Below are 16,004 nucleotides of genomic sequence, written 5' to 3' on the forward strand. Positions count from 1 at the left end.
TTTATCAGCTCTCGTGCTGCCCGCTGCCTTGCGCGTCCCAACGTCTTGCGCGTCTAATGGTGAATTCCAGTGAGTTGAGTTGAGTTGTTGTAAATTACCGGTGGGATTAGCCTTGCAGTTGCTGCCGGCAATTGCTCCACCGTAGCGACACTTAAATAGAAATCACAGAAACACTGTCCGCAAAAACCCAAATAGACACTCCTGAGGTCACCATGTGGAGGCCAAATCCTTGTACTGCAGGTAAAGTAGAAGGCGAGAAGCATCCCTTCTACTCGACTGGCTCCCGCGCGGGAAAACAATGTCCTGAAGAGAACTGTGAGGAACTCCTGCCTTGGTGGCTTGGTACCTTTTGAGACCCTTGGTCACACATGGCTGATGAGGAGAGCTCCACAAAGAACTGAAGTGGCACAACACCACATCTCTGAACATTTGCTTGACTTCATGCGGGACTCTATGTACTGGAATCCCGGAGAGAGCTGTATGGGCGAGGTTGTCTGCTATCTCGTTGCCTAAGACACCTATGTGCGAGGGCACCCATTGAAAGCGTATAGAGAAGCCTTTGCTATGTAGATTCTGCACCAAGCGTAGGGATCTAAGACTCAAGGCATCAGTGCGGAACCCGTACTCTAACCTTTGAAGGGCAGATTTTGAATCCGTAATTATGACAGTAGGTTGAGGCGCACAACACCGTAGCTTCTTTAGAGCTGCCTCAATGGCAACGCTTTCGGCCATTGTGGAGGACACGACTTTAGTAAAACGAACAGACCAATCATACTTCAAAGACGGAATATGAAAAGCAGCTGCACTAGATCCCCCGACCTTGTCCACAGAGCCGTCTGTAAAAATTTGAAGATGACTGGCATATTCGGTCCCAAGATGTTCCAGTACGAGCGAACGCATTGCCGCTAAAGGAGAATTCCGCTTAGCTCGAACGTGGGGAATTGTCAAGGAACACTCGAGGCTCGGAAAGGACCAAGGTGGCTTCAACGTCTTAGGTCGATCTCGAAGGTCGAGACCCAGAGAACGAAGAGTGTTTAAAGCCAAGTACGCCCGGGACTCACATCTCTTTCGAAGGCGCTGTAGAAGCGCTCTCCCGGCCACAGTCTCTCTGAGGCGGCCAATTTGCAGCAAAAGTCTTTGTGAAGCGGCTAGCCGACGAGGTTTCGATTGAGACTCATACAGAACTGCATTGTTTGGAGCAGCCTGCGGAACGCCGAGAGCCCTCCTTAGTCCCATTCTGTGCAAAACCTCAAGGCGTTCCAGCTGCGATACCGAGGGGGAAATTAAAGGGAGCTGGTACATTATGCGACTTGTCACCAGGGCATCGTGAAGCCTGATCATTGAAGCAGGATGGTTTCCCCATTGCTCACTAGCAACTCTACGAAGCACATTGAGACGCGAAGATAGTGAAGCCACAATCGAGTCCACAGCTCGTCGCCACTGTAGACGTGAGTCAATAGTGACGCCCAAAAAACGTATGTGGTTAACCTGACGAAGGCAAGACTGATCAAGGTCTATGCTCAGCCGCGCATACCGTCGTCCCCTACCAGGAAACAGGACGAAGCCAGATTTTTCCACCGAGAGAGTCAACCCAACACCTTGAAGGTAACTTTTCACTGAAAGCACGGCCTGTCGCGCTAATAGAGCTAAGCGTCCAATCGCAGGCCCGGAGCGGTCTGCACGCTCTGTGACAGAGCGCATGAATGCAGCGCAGAGCGCGCGGCCTGAAATTGCGATTGGAGTACACTTGCTCTGGCCAGAGCATGTAGGGCGCCGCTATCGTTGCCGAAATAGAACGTCACGCAAACTTCCGGTCGGATCCGCCGATTTCGGCGGAGCAGTCCCGACTGCTCCACGGAGCAATCTACGAATGGAAGACGAATGTCTACGAATGGAAGACGTGATCCGTGCCTCAGATCTGCGTTTGGAATACAGTTGCTCCGAAAAGAGCAGGAAACGTTGCTCCAGAAGTGTTCCAACTCTGCGATTGGAAGTCACCATAAGTAAAGAAAGTAAACCAATCCTATTTACGTCAATCGTTTCTCGGTGACATATTTGGTGGAGCAGCTGGGTAACGGCCCATGTACGCTGACCTCGAGGACACCTTTGACGTAAGCTATCAACGAGTGGCTACAACGCCAGTCCACAAAGCGAGCCACCGCCTGCGAGGCCTACAACCCGAGTTCGGCCAACTGAAAGCGCCGGTAAGGACCATGACATCCACCGCGGCTAGCCAGACGACTCAGCATTCCGGGAATGCCCCGCCATTCGTCCTTCACGCACCACGGCCGCCACCACCGTTCCACGGGGACAGGTTCGAGGACGTCGAAGACTGGTTGGCCAGCTTTGACCGAGTGGCGGGTTTTAACGAGTGGGACGGTGAGCTCAAGCTGCGCAAAGTCTACTTCGCGCTGCAGGACTCGGCCAAAACGTGGTTTGAGAACCACGAAGCTTCCTTTACCACCTGGGAGGCTTTTCGTCGTGAGCTGCTAGCGACATTTACCAGCAGCGAAAGAAAAGAGAAAGCTGAAATCGCCCTGCGCTCGAGATCACAGCAGCCGAACGAGGGCGTCGCGATGTTCATCGAGGACATGACGCGACTGTTCAATCGGGCCTACCCTGCTATGCCCGAAGCCCAGAAGGTACGCCACATAACGTGTGGCGTAAAAGAGCAGCTGTTTGCCGGACTGGTCCGTGACCCGCCACGAACAGTGTCCGACTTCACCGAGGAGGCAATGGCTATTGAGCGCTCTCTGCAGGAACGGGGCGCCCACTACGGACGTCAGGCTACTGTAGCAGCCGCTTCCCCGTCCCAGTACATGCCTACGTCGCTGCCCGCCGAGGAGCTTCGGGAGCTTGTAAAAAGCCCTGTGCGCGAGGAACTGGCAAAACTTCGCTTTGAAGCTCCACAGGTCAGCGTCGCTGCTGTAACGGACGTGGTCCGCGAAGAAATCCAACGAGTTGTGCAGCCACCCCCAGCTCCACAGCCGGCGCCCTCCGTTATGACGTACAGCGAGGCGCTACGACGTCCCGGGCCAGCGATGCGAGCCTTTTCCCTCATCGCTCCTGTGCCCTACCTGCAGGAGCCAATCGCACCAGCACCCTCCGTGCCGCAAAAGTACAGGCCCCCTTTGAGCAAAGCGCACGTTTGGCGTACGACAAACAATCGGCCGCTCTGTTACCACTGCGGAGAGCCCGGCCACATCCTCCGCCACTGTCCCTACCGCAGGATGGGTTTCAGGGGGTTTTCACCTGACGCACCTCGACCACGCTTCGGTGAAAGACCACGGGATATCGAACAGTATTTGGCTGATAATGTGCAATCTTCAACCTCGCAGAGACGCCAGTCCCGATCGCCATCCCCAAGGCGGTTCTCTTCGCCCGGCCGCCCGTCCTCCTCTGGCCAGTTCAGAGGTACGTCCCCACGTCGGGAAAACTGAAGACGGCGTCCTCCGGGGGTAGGGCTGCCGCTACTGGACCGAGTCAAGAGCCTACACCCTACGATCCGCGGCGACGCTCCGACCGACAACGACCTGACCCGACGACCTCGACGACGCGCTGCGACCGACTGGCCTCCGCCGAAATTCCGGAATCCGCCGACAACCACGACGTTACCGCACTCGCGGATACCGGCGCCGATTTTTCTGTAATGAGCAGGCGGTTAGCCACGGCCTTGAGGAAGGTTCGACCCCTTGGTCTGGGCCGCAGATTCGGACAGCGGGTGGCCACGTGGTAACTCCGATCGGGGTCTGTACTTCGCGAATCCAGATCCATGGTGTTACTTTCCCTGGTTGCTTTGCTGTGTTACCCGAGTGCTCCAAAGACCTCATACTCGGTTTGGATTTCCTTCAGGAGTATGGTGCCGTCAGCAACCTCCAGGAGCTAATCGTGTCGTTTTCCACCCAAGGCCCTGTCGACGACGATACCGAGCAACGAAGGGCTAAGTTATGCGTCTTTGACGACCACGTTTTGATTCCATCAAGATCCAGCATGTTTGTTACTGTAGATTGCGATAACAGCACCAAAATTCGTGGCATCGCTGAAACCAACATGTCGCTGCTCCTTGGTCTGCAAGTCTGTGTTGCTCGAGGAATTGTTGAACTGAACAATGGCCGAACCGAACTCTTGGTGACCAATTTTGGCTGTGAACCTCAGTGTTTGCCTGGCAGAACAGCTATTGCGTATTTCTAGGAACTCAGCGAATTCGCGGAACAGCACGCTTTGTCCGGAACCCCGGCATCAGTGGAGGAACCGACCACTCCCATAAAAACTGACGTGAACCCAAACCTCCCATCTAATCAGAAATGCTGCCTGGAAAGCGTTATCCAGTCTTTCCGCGACTGCTTTGCCTCGACCTCCAAGATTAGGCAGACACCGCTCACAAAGCACCGAATTATAGTTGACGCCAACCAACGGCCGTTATGTCAGCCGCCTTACTGGATCTCTTCGAAGGAGCGCGATGCCATTCGCCGCCAAGTTCAAGAAATGCTCAAGGACGACGTGATACAGACGTCGACGAGCCCGTGGGCGTCTCCTGTTGTTCTAGTGGCAAAGAAAGATGGAACCCTACGGTTCTGCGTTGATTACAGACGGTTAAACAAAGTCACAAAAAAGGATGTTTATCCTCTCCCGCGTATTTATGACTCCCTGGACCGGCTGCGCCACGCCAAGTACTTCTCATCGCTAGATTTACGAAGCGGCTATTGGCAAATCGAGGTGGACGAACGCGACCAGGAAAAGACCGCCTTTATCACACCGGACGGTCTGTACGAATTCCGGGTGCTCCCTTTCGGCCTGTGCTCGGCTCCTGCAACCTTTCAGAGGATGATGTACACCGTTCTTGCCGATCTCAAATGGCAGTCCTGTCTCGTGTACTTGGATGACGTTGTCATCTTCTCTGACACGTTCGAAGAGCACCTGAGACGCCTGCGCGCTGTGCTTGAAGCAATTCGGTCGGCCGGTCTTTCCGTGAAGCCAGAAAAATGCCACTTCGCTTCCGAAGAGTTGAAGTTTCTGGGCCACATCGTGAGCGCTAAAGGGGTTAGCCCAGACCCCGATAAGACTGCTGCCGTGGCTGCGTTTCCTGTGCCCACCGATAAGCGCAGTGTGCGCCGCTTTCTGGGTCTCTGCGCCTATTATCGGCGTTTTGTGCAGAACTTCTCCCAGATCGCTGAGCCCCTCACCCCACTCACGAAAGATTCCAAACCATTCTTCTGGGGCCTGGAGCAACAGCAAGCCTTTGAAGACCTCCGCACTCGACTCCAAAGTACGCCCATCCTTGGACACTTCGACTAGTCAGCCGGCACTGAACTACACACAGACGCCAGCAACATCGGCCTCGGTGCGGTCCTTGTGCAGAGGCAGGATGGTCTCGAACGCGTAATCGCATACGCGAGCCGCACTTGTCACGATCTGAGGCGAACTGTTCCACCACCGAAAAAGAATGCCTGGCCATTGTGTGGGCAGTTAACAAATTTCGCCCGTACCTATATGGCCGTCCTTTCAGGGTCGTTAGCGACCACCACTCGTTGTGTTGGCTGGCGAACCTCGAAGATCCCTCGGGACGGCTTGCACGCTGGAGCCTTCGACTGCTGGAATTCGATGTCACCATCGTCTATAAGTCTGGTACGAAGCACAGTGATGCCGACTGTTTGTCTCGTGCTCCTATCGAGGACAACCGAGCTGACCCCGACGACGATTCTGTTTTTCTTGGCGCCATCTCCACGTCCATTCTCATTCAACACCAAAGGGACGACAGCGAACTACAGCCCCTCATTGAGTATCTAGTAGGAAGCGCTCAGTCTCCCCCGCGAATCTTTTCGCGCGGGCTGTCGTCTTTCTGTTTACGCGACGGCGTCCTGTATAAGAAAAACTATAGACCACCAGAAGTTGTCTATCTACTCGTCGTGCCTACGGCCCTTCGCGACGAAGTCCTGCAGGCGAGCCATGATGACCCATCTTCTGGTCACCTGGGTTTTTTGTCGAACTTTCGCACGAATACGGCAAAAATACTACTGGCCCAGGGTTGCTGCAGTTGTGAAGTGTTACATAAGAACTTGCCGCGAGTGCCAGCGTCGCAAGACGCCGCCGACTAAGCCAGCCAGCCTACTCCAGCCTATTGACCCGCCTCAGGTCCTCTTCCACCACGTTGGCATGGACATACTCGGCCCATTTCCGGAGTCTTCGCTGGGTAACCGCTACCTTGTGGTCGCCACCGACTACCTCAGCCAATACTGTGAGACTAAACCTCTTCCCCGTAGTACTGCTGACGAAATTGCGAACTTTTTCATTCAAAACATTCTGCTTCGTCACGGTACACCCACCATCGTTTTAACTGACAGGGGAACAGCGTTCACCTCGGCCCTTACGCAGGAGGTTATGCGCCTAAGCGGTACCAGTCACAGCAAAACAACCGCTTACCATCCTCAAACGAACGGCCTCACCGAACGGCTCGACAAGACGATCGCCGACATGATTTCTATGTATGTCGACGCAGACCACCGGAACTGGGACGCCATACTCCCTTACGTCACCTTTGCCTATAATACTTGCGGTCCAGGAAACGACACGCTTCACTCCATTTTGTTTAATACATGGTCGCGAAGCCACAACTCTGCAGGATGCAGTGATGCTTCCAGCTAGCGCTACCTCTTCTGTTATAGATGCTGCCCAATTTGTTCGTTACGCTGAGGCCGCCCGCCAACTCGCTTGACAGCGCATCCGGCACCAGCAAGTTCACGACGCTCGGTGCTACAACCTCCGCCACCGAAATGTGCGTTACCTGCCCGGCGAACAAGTCTGTGTCTGGAGCCCAATCCGCATGCGGGGACGCTCTGAGAAGCTTCTACGCAGATACTTTGGCCCCTACGAGGTGCTCCGCCAGCTCAGTGAAGTCACCTACGAAGTTCTTCCCCAAGGAGCAGTTCGCTCTTCTAGACGGCCGACCTCCGAAGTTGTCCACGTCGCTCGGATGAAGGCGTACCACGCCCGCTAGCCCCTCGCGCGTGTCTACACCACACGCCAGACACGTGCGACTACCCTTGTGGTCCTGCCTGCAATTGCTACCACACCGAGTCGGTGTCTTCAAGAGAGGGAGAGCAATGCCACACTGCTAACTCCTCTAGTGGCGCCATACCGCGGCTAAACTGCATTTCCTGGCAGTTGGCAAGCCTTGAGCCATCTCAGGGCTAGATGCTTCGTCTTCATCAGCTCTCGTGCTGCCTGCTGCCTTGCGCGTCTAAGTAAAGAAAGTAAACCAGCTCTGCTTATGTCAACCGTTTCTCGGTGACAACATAATAGCCCAATTACACGAGAAGAAATTAACAGCGTACTTTCTTCCGGTAAACAGACTGCACCAGGACCAGAAAAATTCATTACGAAATGCTCGCCCATCTGTCCGAACCCGCTGTAGTCTCGCTTTTGAAATCTTTTAACAAAATATGGGTATCAGGAGAGATATCGGAGGCTTGGAAAAAGCCATTATCGTATTTTTGTTGAAGCCTGGAAAAGTACCTACCTCCCTTAGCAATTACAGACCTATAGCCCTGACAAGGGCACTTGCCAAATCCTTTGAAAGCGTCCTGAACATTAGGTTAATGTTTGTATTACAATCCCGTGATCTTCTTAACATCCATCAATGCGGGTTTAAAAAGGTATGCTCTACAACCGACCATCTTGTGCGCCTAGTGAACACAGTTCTAGAAGCATTTATGCGCAGGCAACGCTGCCTTCCGGTTTTTTTCGACTTAAAGAAAGCCTATGGCACCACATGGAGGTTTGGCCTACTGCAGGACCTTGGAAACCTCGGCATCCGCGGTTGGATGCTCAAATGCTTGAGTGACTTTTTCTCCAACCGTTCATTTCAAGTACGCCTGGGTGCCACTCTTTCTAAGAACTTCATTCAAGAGAACGGCGTGCCTCTGGGGTGCATTTTAAGCAACACTTTTTGTAGTAAAAATAAATCTCTAGCAAAAATAATTCCAAAGTCTATCATGCATTCAATCTCCGTCGACGGTCTACAGATTGCTTGCACATCCTCTAGCGTTACATCGTGTGAGAGGCAAATACAGCTGACAGCAAATAAACTAACAACATGGGCAGATGAAAATGATTTCAAGTTTTCTACGCAAAAATCAGTAGCTGTTCTGTTCCTGCTTACAAGAGGACTCCACACTGATTCCTTCCTGTATCTAAGTCACACTACCAGTTTAAGATGAGCACAAATTTCTAGGAATAACCTTTCACAAAAAGCTTACATTCCTACCACGCATAAGCACTCTCAAAAAGAAACTTCTAGATTTCTGAACATACTCAGTCCTTTCACATAAACACTGGGGTTCTGACAGGGCTAGCCTTTTAAAAATTTACCGCTCTGTGGTACGATCCTGCTTAGACTATGGAAGTATAGTATATGGTTCAGCGAGGCCATCGTGCTTGAAACGACTCGACCCAGTGCACAATTTAGGTTTACGTCTTTCAAATGGTGCTTACAGGGCCTCACCTATAAACAGTCTGTATGTCGAAAACAACGAACCGGCACTTACAGACAGGAGAACCGTGCTCACATGCTCATATATATTAAAAATCCGTTCGATGCCATGTTACCCCGTAGTCACAAAGTGCCCATCCAGAATTCTAACAACAAACCGCTACCTATAAAGCCAGTCCTCCTGCGTTTTGAAGAGATGTGCCAAAACCTCGTTGTGCTAGATACATTACCTGGCATTGCTCGAAGACAAGATGCACTGCCTCCATGGTACAATTTCCCTACATTCTGTGGCTTCACTCTTATACAGTTCCGCTAAAAACACTCAACAACAACATAAAGTACAAGAATGCCTTCCCCTCGAAAAAAAAAAAATAGTTTTACAGAATTTTATACTGATGGGCCAAAAAGAGATAGTTACATAGGAAGTGCAGTGGTGCGAGGGAATTCGGAGAAAATAGCACGATTACCACAGTGTTCATCCATCTTCACTGCGGAGTGCAACGCAGTATGTGTGGCCATAGAAAAAATACTAAGCGAGAACCTCAAAAACGCTATTATTTGCACAGACTCCTTAAGTGTACTTACAGCTCTCCATTCCAAAAATGCAAGCACCTCTCTGCTTGGTTACATCATACACAACATAGTAACTGCCACAGGTCAAGGACAAAATATAGGCCTATGCTTGGTCCCGAGTCATGTGGGAATAAAAGGCAATGAGAAAGCAGATTTGTGCGCTGCTGAAGCCCATGGCAAGGAAATAAAAGGAGGAAATATACCCTTTAAGGACTGAATGAAGTTAGTAAAACAGAAGTTGAGGAAAAAATGGCAGACAGCTTGGAACAATGAAGTAAACAACATACTGCACCTAGTAAAGCCAGTCCTAGGTGAATGGAAGTCGTGTTTTCATCAAGAGCGTTTCATTGAAATTAATTTATGTCGTCTCTCTATAGGCCACACGCACATCACACACAATTTTCTATTTACAAAAGAAGACAAACCGGTATGTGAAAAATGTGGAGATGACCTAACAATTAATCACATTTTATACTCATGCACAAAACTTGATAAACTTAGGAAAAATACTTTACTCAGTTTTATAATGAACCCATTCCTTTACACCCAGTGTTGCTTTCAGGTGAAGATGCAATTGTTGACATGACTTCTGTTTCTAGCTTTTTAAGAGAAGCAGGTTTTCTCTGCAAATTCTAAATTTTTTACCCACTGGTTCACTTTATTTTTTGATACACCTCAGCCACATTCTCATTTTCGAGAGGAAGGTTGAGGTTTTGTTTTACTGGGTGGGAGACTCAACATTCTTGCCCAGCCAAAGATGCCTGCTGAGACTACCCGACCTTCTTTAAAGCTCTTATATTAACCATTCAGAAAATTATTTCTTCCTTTACCATTTGGTAACGCAAAACAATGTTTTACGCCGCCTACACCATCGATAATTTTCCTTACCTTGAGTTTGACGCATGATAGCCTGAGTTGCCTATGTGTAATAAAAAAAACAACACAATGCAGCTTTCTGAACCAACAAGGCCAAGTGTCTACCTTTCTTTGCTTCCTCTTTCGTTGCTGGCGAGATGACGCATTGTTTTGCCCTACTGTCTTCTCATTAACGTTCTGATTAGATAAGCTAATCTATAGATTTTTGTAGAACTCTTCGGCTACTTACCTACCTTATTGCTAATGACATTTCCCTCCTTGTCTCTTGACGTATACATCTAGTTTTTTCCTATGCCTTGCTTCATCTTGACCGATTTTCGGCTACCTCCGCTCTTTAGAGCAAGCTCGATTCTCTCCATATTAAACTTCCTTATGTCGGCTACCCCCCCCTTTCGATTATTTATTAACTTCAGTAGCTCAGCTTCAGTAGCTGTGATGTCTGATGAAGAGTACTTGTCACTGGCCAAAGTCAATAATAATGGAAAAGACGTTTCGGGACCACTACGGCTCCCTTGTTCACTATGAAGCAACCGGCGCACTGATCCGTTCTTTTGTAGCACCCAGCAGCGTTTTTAATGATTTAGCATATATAGAATATAGAGTTCCGTCCTTCCTGTTTAGTGTGTTAGACGACGTCTGTATGATAAGAGAGATTCTGCCATGCTGATGTGTTCTTTTCTGTTGTCAATATCTTTACTTGATCTCAGTTAATCTCGTGGCCGGTTTCTTGCACATGCGCGGCGATGGCGTGAGTTGCTACTTTCTCGTTTCGGACGTCGTTCTGGTGCTCTCTCAGCGCCTCATGAAATCCTTTGTTTCACCAATATATATTCATAAGCAATCGGCGCAGTCAATTTCGTGCACAACGCAGGAAATCTTTCACGAGGGAGCTTGTCCTTCCCGTTCACTATTTCTGTTCTTACCTTGCCAGCGGGGACTTGCGCGATGTTGACGCAATGCTTGCGGAAAATACGTGCAAGCGCTTCGCTATTTCCCGCTACGTATAGGACAGCAGCTCGTTTTCCTTTTGGTTTTTCGGTGCTCTCGCTTTCTTCGGAGGCAGGCTGTTTTGCTGGCATTCTTCTTTCGGTGTTGCTGATGAACGAAAGAGGGTAACCGTTTCCTCGCAGACCGGACTCGATTCTTTTCATTCCGCTCTTTAGAGTGATGTCTTGACTGCAGACCTGTCAGGCACGGTTGATCAGAGAGACTACCACAGACCGCTTGTGAGCGACTGGGTGAGCAGAACTGAAATGTAAGCACCTTCCAGACTGCGTTGGTTTGTGGTAAAGATTAAATATAAGGCCAGTCGGGGTACGGGTTACAGTGGTGTCCAGGAATGGGAGGCAGCCGTCGGTTTCTTCCTCAACAGTGAACTTTATTGAGGGTTCAATGGCATTCAGGTGGGCCAGAAAAAGGGCCATTGCTTGCGCTTTAGGACCCAGAAACAGCCGCCCACGTACGTTACCAATATTTTTGGTCGTGCCTGGAAACTGGTTAGGGCTTTGTTTTCGATGACTTCCATAGTGATGTTCGGCGCTGTCACCGAGATTGCTGCTCCCATTGATGTGCCGAAAGCCAGTTGGTAAAAGTTGCCATTTTATGTAAAATATGTGTTAGCGAGACAGAAGCGCAATAGCTCGCATAGCTCTGCTGCGTCAAAAGGGGTCCGATCTTGCCATGAGTCATCATCTTCGAGACGTTGCCTGCAAGCTGCAACGGCCAGATTGACCGGTACGCTGGTCTGTCTGTATAGTTAGACGCCCTCATGAGTTCGCGTTGCTTAATCAGATCTTTCACTTCCTGCGATAGCTTGCCGATATCCAGTCCAACCGTCCTACCACCTACTTCTAAGGCGCACTGCTTAATGATAGCCGTGAGATTATTGTTCATTTTTTGGACATTAAGATCGTCTTCCTCAGTCAAAGCCGAATTTCTGTTCTGCAGCTAAATCCTGAATCTCTCTACTTTTCCCCTTACCGCTAACTCGTTAATTGGCTTCCGCTTCATTAGCTACTTCCGCTGCTTCTTCAAATCTAGGCTAATTGAAGACCCTAGCATTCTGTGGTCGCAGCACCGCACCTTTCCGACGACCTCCACATCCTGCACAATGCCACGGTGAGCGCATAGTATGAAGTCTGCTTAATTTTTAGCTTCACCATTGGGGCTCTTCCAGGTCCACTTCCTGTTTTCTCCCTTGCGGATGAAGGTATTCAAGATCCGTAAATTATTTCTACCTGCGAGCTCTACTAATAACTCTCCCCTGGTATTTCTAGAACGTACCCCATAGTCGCCTACCGCCTGGTCGCCAGCTTCTTTACCACGTTCGCATTGAAATTACCCATCAGTACTGTGTACTGCGATTTTATTTTGTTCATTCCCTATTCCGCATCTTCATAGAAGCTTTTAACGATCCGGTCATCATGGCTGGATGTAGGTGCGTAGGCCTGCACCACTTTCAGCGTGTACCGCCTATTGAGCTTAATTATGAGAGCTTCCACCATCTCGGTAATAATATTGAACTCCTCTGTGTTGCCAGCTATATAAGAGAAGGAAAACAGCGGTGGCGCAGCGGGGCTGGAATCCTGGTGCCGCGCAATTCTCCACAGGGTTTGAATATAAAATCCGCGTGTGGATGCAATTGCGTAACGAGGCTTGGGGCGCAGCCTGATCTCGGTGGCCATAGCCAAAAACGCGCTCCCTCACCAGGACAGGATTTGGCCACCCTGGTGTAGGACTGGGCCACAACCTTGTATGATCAAACCAATTTACCCTCGGCCCTCAAGCCCAAGCGGCTGCGCAGCAACTGACGAAGGCGGCGGTCAGACCTGTGACGCAGCGAAGGGTGCTAAGAATCACTGTACTTTCATTTGGGCGAGTTGGTTTATTCCTCATTAAATCGACTACACTTGCGCGAAAAATAAGGAAGAAAAGATACGTTAGGAGGACACGACTGCCGCCCAGCAAAGATATGATATGGCCAAGCTTTCAACGTAGCAAAGAGACAACGAAAGTTTTTTGCCGCCCTTAAAAGGCCCCACATCAGAAAGATGAAAGAACCACACACACACACACGCATGCACGACTGCGCGCGCGCAGACATCTGCACACACCTACATGCACGCATGCAGACGTTAGAACGTATCTTCATAGTAAAGCCGAGTCAAATCTAGACAGCTCATATTGACGCAAAAGAAACAAGCCACCTACGTTACGACCGATACACAGCAAGTGAATCGGCTACAATAATCAGATAAAAGCATCTAAAACCTACGCAAAAGTCGGGTCAATGATTATACACACTACCATTGCTATGCAATAACACCTGTCATACGGCAGGTCACACGTGGCCTTCCAAAAACGTTAATTATTTCTTCAAATGTGCTGGGAAGTTGCACTGATACACTTACCACCTGACTTCGTGATCAGAAAAGCCCCAATAATTAATTTCTCTCTTTCTTTTGTCACGTTCCAGAATTGTACTGCACATATACAGTGGTCTTCTTCAAGCCGCACTCACCAGAAGCTGTTCGCACAACATGAAGAACAGCTACGAAAACCAGAAAAATCGTCGTGAAGAAGCAGGGTATCCAGCCAACGTAGTCAGTAGTGTCGCAATAAGTCTGCTGCAGAAAGAAAGAAATAATGGTAGCAAGAATGCTTCAAGTGTTCCCCGAACAAGACGCATGTTCAAGTCGTCCCATACCTGCATAAGATTTCTCATAACATGAAGAAGACTGGTGACAGGAATGACGTGAAAGTTCTGTTCTCCGTGCCCACTACACTAACAGCATCTGCACAATCCTATCCTAGAAACGTGTTAGATGTGAAAAGAACCATGAAAAACAGTACGTTGAATGCCCCACCAATGTCGTTACAGCCTGCCTCTCACTTGTGGGGGCATATCCATTCGACAAACCAGAAGGTATATTATTGAGAGGCTCAGTGCACATAAAATGAATGTAAAAAACTACAAAAGATGCAACCAGCATGACCATTCAGTGACTGACAAATGTAGACAACTGCATAGGGGCACTACTATACTGGCACGTGCCCAAACCAAAGTGCAGAGAGAAATTATTGACGCTTTTCTGACCGCGAGGTCAGGTGATAAGTGCATCGGTGTAACTTCCCTAGGACTCCTGAACAAAGAATTCACGTTTTTAAAGGCCACGTGTGAACTGCCGTATGACATGTGTGCATTGAATAGCGGTGGTTGTATGTATAATTATTGACGCGGCTTTTTTCTAGGTTTTAGAGGTTTTTATGTGATTATTTTAGCTGGTTGACTTGCTGTATATCGGTCATAACGTAGATTGCTTGATTCTTTTGCGTCAATATGCGTTGTCTAGATTTGACTCGGCTTTGCTATGGAGATGCGTTGTAACGTCTGCATGTGTGCATACGTGCGTGTAGGTGTGTGCAGATGTCCGCGCGTGCGCAGTCGTGCATGCGTGTGTTTGTTTGTGAGTGTAGTTATTTCATCTTTCTCATTTGCGGCCTTTTATGGGCGGCAAAGGACCTTTCGTTTCCTCTTCTTTGCTAGGTTGAAAGCTTGGCCATATCATATCTTGCTCGGTGATGGTGAGGCTGATTGAGTGCGCACGTGTATATTGCCGATACCCTTCAGTGACTTAAATTTCTCCTAGGTATAAACGCAGATGCGCCACAAAAATAAAACCAGTTGAAAGTTTGCGCTCTGTACTTTCCCCGTCGCGTATGTTTTCTTCCTTATTTTTTGCGCAAGTATAGTCGTTTTAATAGGAATCACTGGCTCCGGACAGGCGCCATAGGAATCTGAACCTGGTAACGTTTAACACTAGAACCTTATCCAGCGAGGCTATACTAGCAGTGCTGCTTGAGGAATTATCGGGCATTAAACGGGTGAGGGATTCCTCATCAATCAGAATATAGCCAATATAAATTCTCGCAAATACAAGCTATCTTGCAACGCGGCTTCATGCACTGATAAGTGGTCATTCAGTTTCCCCGAAATTTTTGTTTTCATATGCAGGTAGACAACTTATGGGCGCTTGGTGAGCGAATTCACTCATGAGGATTTAGTATAGAGCAAAAAAAAAAAACGGCCATTTTTTTTTTCTCATTGTGAGGGCTGCAGAGCTGCTGATCGTTTCTTCAGCTTGGTTGTTTTTGCAGGCTTGCTTTCAACAGCTAATAATCCAAGGCCTGCGGACTTTACATTGTAGATGTCAAGTAGGTTTTTATAGGTTGCAAATTAGAAACCTCGACCCTCTCATCAGGCCCCAGGCAAGGATATCCTGTGGAATATTTCAACTCCTAGTGAAGAAGGTTGTGCAGGATGAAAAAATCCAGCTCAGGGATGAATGTGAAGCAGTGACATGTTGACCAATGTCTGGCCTCATGCCACTTCAAGGTGTGCCCATAGCCAAGGTAATTAAGCTTAAAGGGCGCTTTCAGACAGCCAATCAGAGAAGGTTGTGGGCTTCGGAATTGAAATATTGAGCTCCTTCAAAGTTACAAAAGGCACTGCATCGGCACTGCGGACCGCACCCACCTCGTGACGGCACTGCTCAAGCGCAAAGCAGCATACGGGGAATTTACACCCTTCGCTACGTACCGTACAAATAATTTTCGATAAAATATTACAAATCTTACTTTCGTGTCTGCAAAGAAGACAACTGTTCAGTGTGGCTTTTTCAAACGTGCCAGTTCCGTGGCTCTCTTTCATCACAGTAATAGCCTCCAATTTGTCATAGTAAACCTACCAGGGCGAGTGACAACGATAGCACGTGTCTTCTCCCCCTCCTTGTCCGTGCAACTCGAGTTGGCAGATTCAGTATGACACCTTACCAACTTGCCCAAATGTTTATCATTCTACTCATAATTCATTTTATCTTCGCGCGAAAAAGTGTGTTGAAGCGTTCTAATACTCTCAAAAGAAACAATATCGCATCAGGAGACTTTATTGTCGTATCCCTTTATGCACAAAAAGGACTTCTCTTTCCAGCTGTGTTCAGATCAATGATGATTTTCAGTGCCTGAAGGTGAATTGCGCGCTTGTGCCCGGGAGGCTCTAAATTCCCGA

The 16,004-nt window shown here is 49.1% G+C and overlaps 1 protein-coding gene across 1 annotated transcript in view; it reads right to left on the reverse strand.

Annotated features, from left to right (window-relative positions):
* Positions 1–15,723, reverse strand: part of LOC144132288 (uncharacterized) — a 31,352-nt gene extending 15,629 nt beyond the window's left edge. The window contains exon 1 of the mRNA XM_077664599.1: positions 13,458–15,723. The gene's annotated coding sequence lies outside the window, so the exon portion shown is untranslated. The remainder of the gene's footprint in view (positions 1–13,457) is intronic.
* Between the last annotated feature and the right edge of the window lie 281 nt (positions 15,724–16,004).

The sequence above is a fragment of the Amblyomma americanum genome, chromosome 5 (assembly GCF_052857255.1).
Source record: "Amblyomma americanum isolate KBUSLIRL-KWMA chromosome 5, ASM5285725v1, whole genome shotgun sequence".
In the NCBI taxonomy this organism is placed as follows: domain Eukaryota; kingdom Metazoa; phylum Arthropoda; class Arachnida; order Ixodida; family Ixodidae; genus Amblyomma; species Amblyomma americanum.